General features: G+C 45.1%; 3 non-coding genes across 3 annotated transcripts; all 3 read left to right on the forward strand.

The window, feature by feature from the left end:
- The first annotated feature begins 3,119 nt into the window (after nt 1-3,119).
- Trnaa-agc lies at nt 3,120-3,192 on the forward strand. The gene has a single exon. It is a non-coding gene; the product is annotated as a tRNA-Ala (tRNA).
- Nucleotides 3,193-3,571: 379 nt separating this feature from the next.
- On the forward strand, nt 3,572-3,643 carry Trnaa-ugc. The gene has a single exon. It is a non-coding gene; the product is annotated as a tRNA-Ala (tRNA).
- Nucleotides 3,644-3,654: 11 nt separating this feature from the next.
- Trnaa-agc lies at nt 3,655-3,727 on the forward strand. The gene has a single exon. It is a non-coding gene; the product is annotated as a tRNA-Ala (tRNA).
- Nucleotides 3,728-5,984: the final 2,257 nt, after the last annotated feature.

Genomic DNA, 5,984 nt, shown 5'->3' on the forward strand with positions numbered 1-5,984 from the left:
ACACACACACACACACACACACACACACACACCATCATCATCATCAGGACAACAATGATCATTAAATCACCAAGACACGGGAGGTATGACCATGACTGGCCTGGTGAGCAGTATCCATCTGTCACGTACTATGAATTGGGTCGCTGGCACCAAGTCCAAAGTGTCAGGGCCATGATGACACGTGTTGTTGTTTGCCTCGCGTCAGCTGATGGCCTGATACCTTTGTTTACGTGAGTCAGCTGTGAGGGAATGATTGTTGTTGTGGCTCGCTAAATCAATCAGTCTCTCTCTCTCTCTCTCTCTCCACTATCCAATATTGACTTAAGAACCTCCAGTGCCTACGAAAGCTGTGGACGTCAATCGTGCGAGAGAATGAACCAACCAATAATAATTCAATAAGAGAAATAAGTGGAATTTTAAGCCTAGGAAAAGGAGACTATCTTTGGTGACGTGTGAGGGGAAAGATTCTGAAACGTTTGTACAATAAATTTTCCTCATAGCTGGAGATTCACTCTGGACCATTTTAACCCAAGAATTGACCCACTCTGGACCATATAATGTGATCCACCGGTCCATCCTGGTTCACAAAATCGTAAACCAGTAGTTCATCATACGCCCGCCAATGGTGACCAACTGTTCTTACGTCGATCCCAGAACATTGACCCAAATTATCGTACAGCACTGAGACTGAGTTGGAAATGACAATAAGAGGAACAGACAAAAACAACGTTGATCTAAATATTATCTGATGTTTTAATAGACATTTAGGACTCCCGTGACCATAAACTACTGAGGAGACCATAGTGAAAGTCTGCCCGTCTCCAGCAAGGTGAACAGCCACATCTTCTCACCTGTAACTCACCTGTACACAAGGGGAACCACCGATAGAGCCCCTTCACCTACTCTCACCTGACGAAATATTTACCTAAGGGGGATGTATTTACTATGTCTCCTGGTGGTGAAACAGTGAATAAGACAGGTGAGAAATACCTTGACTCACCCAGACAGACAGACAAAGACAGACACCCACATAACACATCCCGTTAAAACAATCCGGAAAAAAAAACACATCTTAAACACGGGTCACCCAAAACACCACCACCACCACCTCTTTGGACAGGTCAACAATATCACCTCAACTTTCCTCATTACAAAGTTAAAAACAAAAACAAAAACAATTAAGTGTATGCTGACGACGTTACGTTATCACACTATCTCTTGAGAACACGAGATCCTCCATCGTTATCTCTCTCTCAGGACACACACACACACACACGATAACGGGCATAAAAAAGACGTCTTCTAGTTATCGAGTAAGGAAGAATGATATCAATTATTTCTGTAAACAAACACAAGGCTAAGTTGAGGAAACAAGAAGTCGTTATTATTATTATTATTATTATTATTATTATTATTATTATTAGTGTTGGCGGTATCTTGTGAGGGGAATGGAGGAGACTGTAGTGTGATGTACCTATATGACTTTACACCTGATGATCTAGGTTAATTGAGTTACCTGTACGAGGTGTGTGTAGGGTAACATGTAGTATACTGTCTTGAGGTGTGAGGAGAAGGGGGAGAAAGAGGAGAAGGTAAAGGGGGGAAAAGATAAAGAAGAGAAGACGGAAGAAGGGGGGGGAGGAGGAGGAAGAGGAGAGCGAGGAGGATGAGAAGGGGAATGAATTGACAGTGTCCATTTTCCCTTCAGGGGTACAGGCACCTGCTGGCACTACAGGGGGCCATGGTGACACCTGCCTCGGCCACGCCCACTTCTCATTCACAACAAATTACGTCACTCTCCCATCTGACGTCACGGAGACCCAACAATAACTCAGCCACGCCCACTTGTCTCTAAAGACCACATGGCATATTACTTCACTCTTGTTTACATGTGACGTCACAAAGGGCCGGGAATGCCTCCGAATATCCACCTGATCTAAAGGTTGTGACGTCGAGGGCTTAAGATGTCGCCTTCCTGTGATGCTTTACAGATCAGTGGTCATGTGTGTGTGTGTGTGTGTGTGTGTGTGTGTGTGTGTGTGTGTGTGGCATAATCAACACTCGATATACAGTTGAATTGGATATTCATAGTCGCTTACCACCTGGATGCACACCTGGGCATCTGACAGTACCCTCTGGATAATTAGTGGCACCATTACTAACACCTGTTGTACACGTGGACAAGTAGTGGCACCATTCCCACCACCTGCTACACATATAAACATCCAGTGGCACCAACACTCACTGTACACACGGGCAGACAGTGGCACTATGAGACCCACTCTACAAATAAACTTTAAAGAGAATTTCCGTGTGTAAGTCGTGGCATCCTTTGGCACCCATCAGTAACACCCACAACAATAACGATTCACCAGGAGACAAAGTGATCCTCCACCTGACCAACACTCTCAGGTCACCATTGTCCTCACGACTAGTGGAATGTTCAACAATGTTCTTCCATCTTAAAAAAGTAGATCACCTGGATTAGATTCCGAGCTTATTTCACCTGATAATTAACAATCCTAAAGCTACCTGTAGGGTTAGGTTAGTGTGAGGTGAATACACAAACCTCAGCTTCAGCCATCACGCACAACACCCAGTACAAACCTAACCTTGCCTAACCTAACTTAACCCAAACGAGTTTAAGTTACCCCTTCTCAGCCTGGCTAGACCAGTTTATTGCGTCATTCAATCCGCACGCGCGCAGGTGGGTGTGTCTGTGTGTGTAATGGCTTAAAGTAATCCTTTTACTCTCATGTCAATTCAATAGGTTACCCTCCCTACCCCCACACAGGTGAGTGTGGGGGTCTACTACCCTCCCTACCCCCACACAGGTGAGTGTGGGGGTCTATCGTGACAAGCAACTACCTGGGAGAAGCCTTGACCAGGTGAGGATAGCGGCCACTTCCAGGTACAGTTGCAACAGCATGCATGGTGTCTGGTGGTGCACGGATGTAACCCCTTGAGCAGCATGTTACCCCAGGAGCAGGAAGTTACCCCATGAGCACATAGTATAGGAGTGAATACAATATAAACATCACCAAAGATAAACTAAAAATAACGGTAAACAAGATCAAGACTACATGACTAATTAAGAGTGACAGGTGAATTGTGTGAGTGGGGGTGTAGCTCAAATGGTAGAGCGCTCGCTTAGCATGTGAGAGGTACGGGGATCGATACCCCGCATCTCCAAGGGTTCTTTTAGTTATAAAACCCGGGGGGAGGGGAGGAGCATCTGAGTCTGTATACACAGTGAAGCGGTGATATCTATAGTACTAGCAAGTGTCAACATAATACAGAATGACAATACTAATTTAAGATCTAAAATCTACCTTACAAGTGAATGTAAATACTGTAAGTCCTTGGTGTAGTGATGATGACCTGACTCTCCACGATAATGTTTGGGGGGAGGTGGAGGGAAGATGGACAATTAATAAGATTCGTAATACAATAATTCTCTTCAATAGATCTCACCCACACTGCCATATTTGACCTTTAGTCGTGACGTCTTACTGACCCATAACCTTGACCACACACACACACTTGACCTGACACTGTATACACACTCAAAGGGGGTGTAGCTCAGTGGTAGAGCGTTCGCTTTGCATGTGAAAGGCCCCGGGTTCGATCCCCGGCACCTCCAAGAACCTTGTCGGGGATGTAGCTCAAGTGGTAGAGCGCTCGCTTAGCATGTGAGAGGTACGGGGATCGATACCCCGCATCTCCAAGGGTTCTTTTTGTTATAAACAATGAAAATACTAATTAAGTACTAAATTCTCCCTTATAAGTGTATGTAAATAAGTCCTTGGTGTAGTGATGACAACCTGACTGTTCACGGTATTGTTTTGGGGAGGGAGGAGGGGTGATGGGGAGGGGAGGTGGGGGGTGATGGGGAAGGGGGAGGTGGGGGTGATGGGAGGGGAATGGGGGAGGTGGAGAGGTGATGGGTGGAGGTGATAGAGACGTGCAATAAATAAAAAATCATAATAATAATCAGTAAAAATACTTAAATCAATAGTTACTAAAACATAATCATTTAAAAACCTCAGCACAGAATGTTAAACAATTATTTGATCACGATGATGGGACAGGTATGGTAGAAGGAGCAGGCGAGCAACACACACACACAGGCTTTCCTTCCTTATGAGGGAAAGTTGGCAGCCAGGATCGTGTGAGTGTCGTGTGTACACACACATACTCAACGGTTTATTGAAGTTCTGCAGCCCGAGGGCTGAAAATATACATTGGACATAAATGACTTATTACATACATTGGTGGTTTAACAAGCCTTCATTAGAGAAAGGTAAAGGAACATACAGTGAACACACAGATTAATGTAGGTGTTGAACAGCAAACTCGTAGTGTAGTAACTCCTCCCAGATGGTATTAGGAGGACCGTGGTGTAGTAGTCCCTCACAGATGGTTATGAGGGGCCTCCCACGTGGTGTAGTAATTCCCTCACAGATGGTGTTATGAGGGGCCTCACGTGGTGTAGTAATTCCTCACAGATGGCGTTATGAGGGGCCCTCACGTGGTGTAGTAATTCCCTCACAGATGGTGTTATGAGGGCCTCACGTGGTGTAGTAATCCCTCACAGATGGTGTTATGAGGGCCCTACGTGGTGTAGTAACCTCACAGGTGGTGTTATGAGGGGCTCCACGTGGTGTAGTAACCCTTCCACATATGGTGTTATGAGGGGCCTCACGTGGTGTAGTAATTCCTCACAGATGGTGTTATATGAGTGAGGTGTGTTCCAGGCCTTCCTATCGTAGACGGATTAACACATCGCTGGCTGTTGGGTCTCACGTTATCACTGGGTACCTGGGACCTCACTGTGTGAAGGTCAATTGGGTACCACTGTTACTGTTGAGTTGTTCCTGACTTAAGCACTGTTCACCACTGTTCACCCTGTTTAACACTGGTTCCATTCCTTTCCTAAATGAAATAGTAACTTCTGGCAGAACATGTTGATATTCCGTGGGGGAGGAGGGTTCAGGGGAGGGGTTGGTATGGGCCAACATAACAGTTGACCTGGCTGCCTGGAGAGGAGCCAGGTACGTCTTGACCCTTCGGTGGTCAAGGATGGTGTGTGTGTGTGTGTGTGTGTGTGTGTGTGTGTGTGTGTGTGTGTGTGTGTGTGTGTGTGTGTGTGTGTGTGTGTATGTGTGTATGTATGTGTGTGTGTGTGTGTGTGCAGAAGAGGATTACAGTGTTTATGAACTTTTGAGAGAGAGAGGTAAGATCGTGTGTTCTGGGTTAAACATGACCTTATAATGTGAAGCAACGAGTCTAGTACACACCATGACCTGTTAACTCGACCACCAGGAGGGAAGGGAATTACCTGAAACACTCCTTTAAAATTCCTTATCTACTTTACAGGTGTTTTAATTATTATTAACATTGTTATTACATTATTACAATTATTATTACTGTTATTGTTATTATTATTATTGTTATTATTTGTATTATTATTGTTATTTGCATTATAATTATCATCATTAATTCTACACAATTATTCGCTTCAATAAATCTCACCCACATTACCATATTTGACCTTTAGTCGTAACGTCATCCTTGACCTCTGCGCACACACACACACACACTACAGGCATGGACTACGGAGAACAAGGTCACCATCAACCACACCAAAACCGTAGTCATACACATCAATACCGCCACCACTCCAGTGCAAGCCCCAGCAGTCACAGTGGGTGCCCATCCTCTCCAGCTGGTGCAGTCTGCCAAACTCCTGGGTGTAACTATCGACAACAAACTTGTCTGGAAGGACCATGTTAATAACGCAGTCAAGGTAGCCTCGTACCGTCTCTACATGCTACGAAGACCTAGGTCACTTGGGGCACCCACGTCAGAGCTGAGGACCATCTACAATGCCTTTATTCTCCCCAAACTAACGTATGCGTCACCAGCCTGGTCGTCTTCTCTCAACTCCACCCAACACCGTCAACTAGAGAAGGTACAGAAAA

The sequence above is a fragment of the Homarus americanus genome, unplaced genomic scaffold (assembly GCF_018991925.1).
Source record: "Homarus americanus isolate GMGI-L3 unplaced genomic scaffold, GMGI_Hamer_2.0 scaffold14144, whole genome shotgun sequence".
In the NCBI taxonomy this organism is placed as follows: domain Eukaryota; kingdom Metazoa; phylum Arthropoda; class Malacostraca; order Decapoda; family Nephropidae; genus Homarus; species Homarus americanus.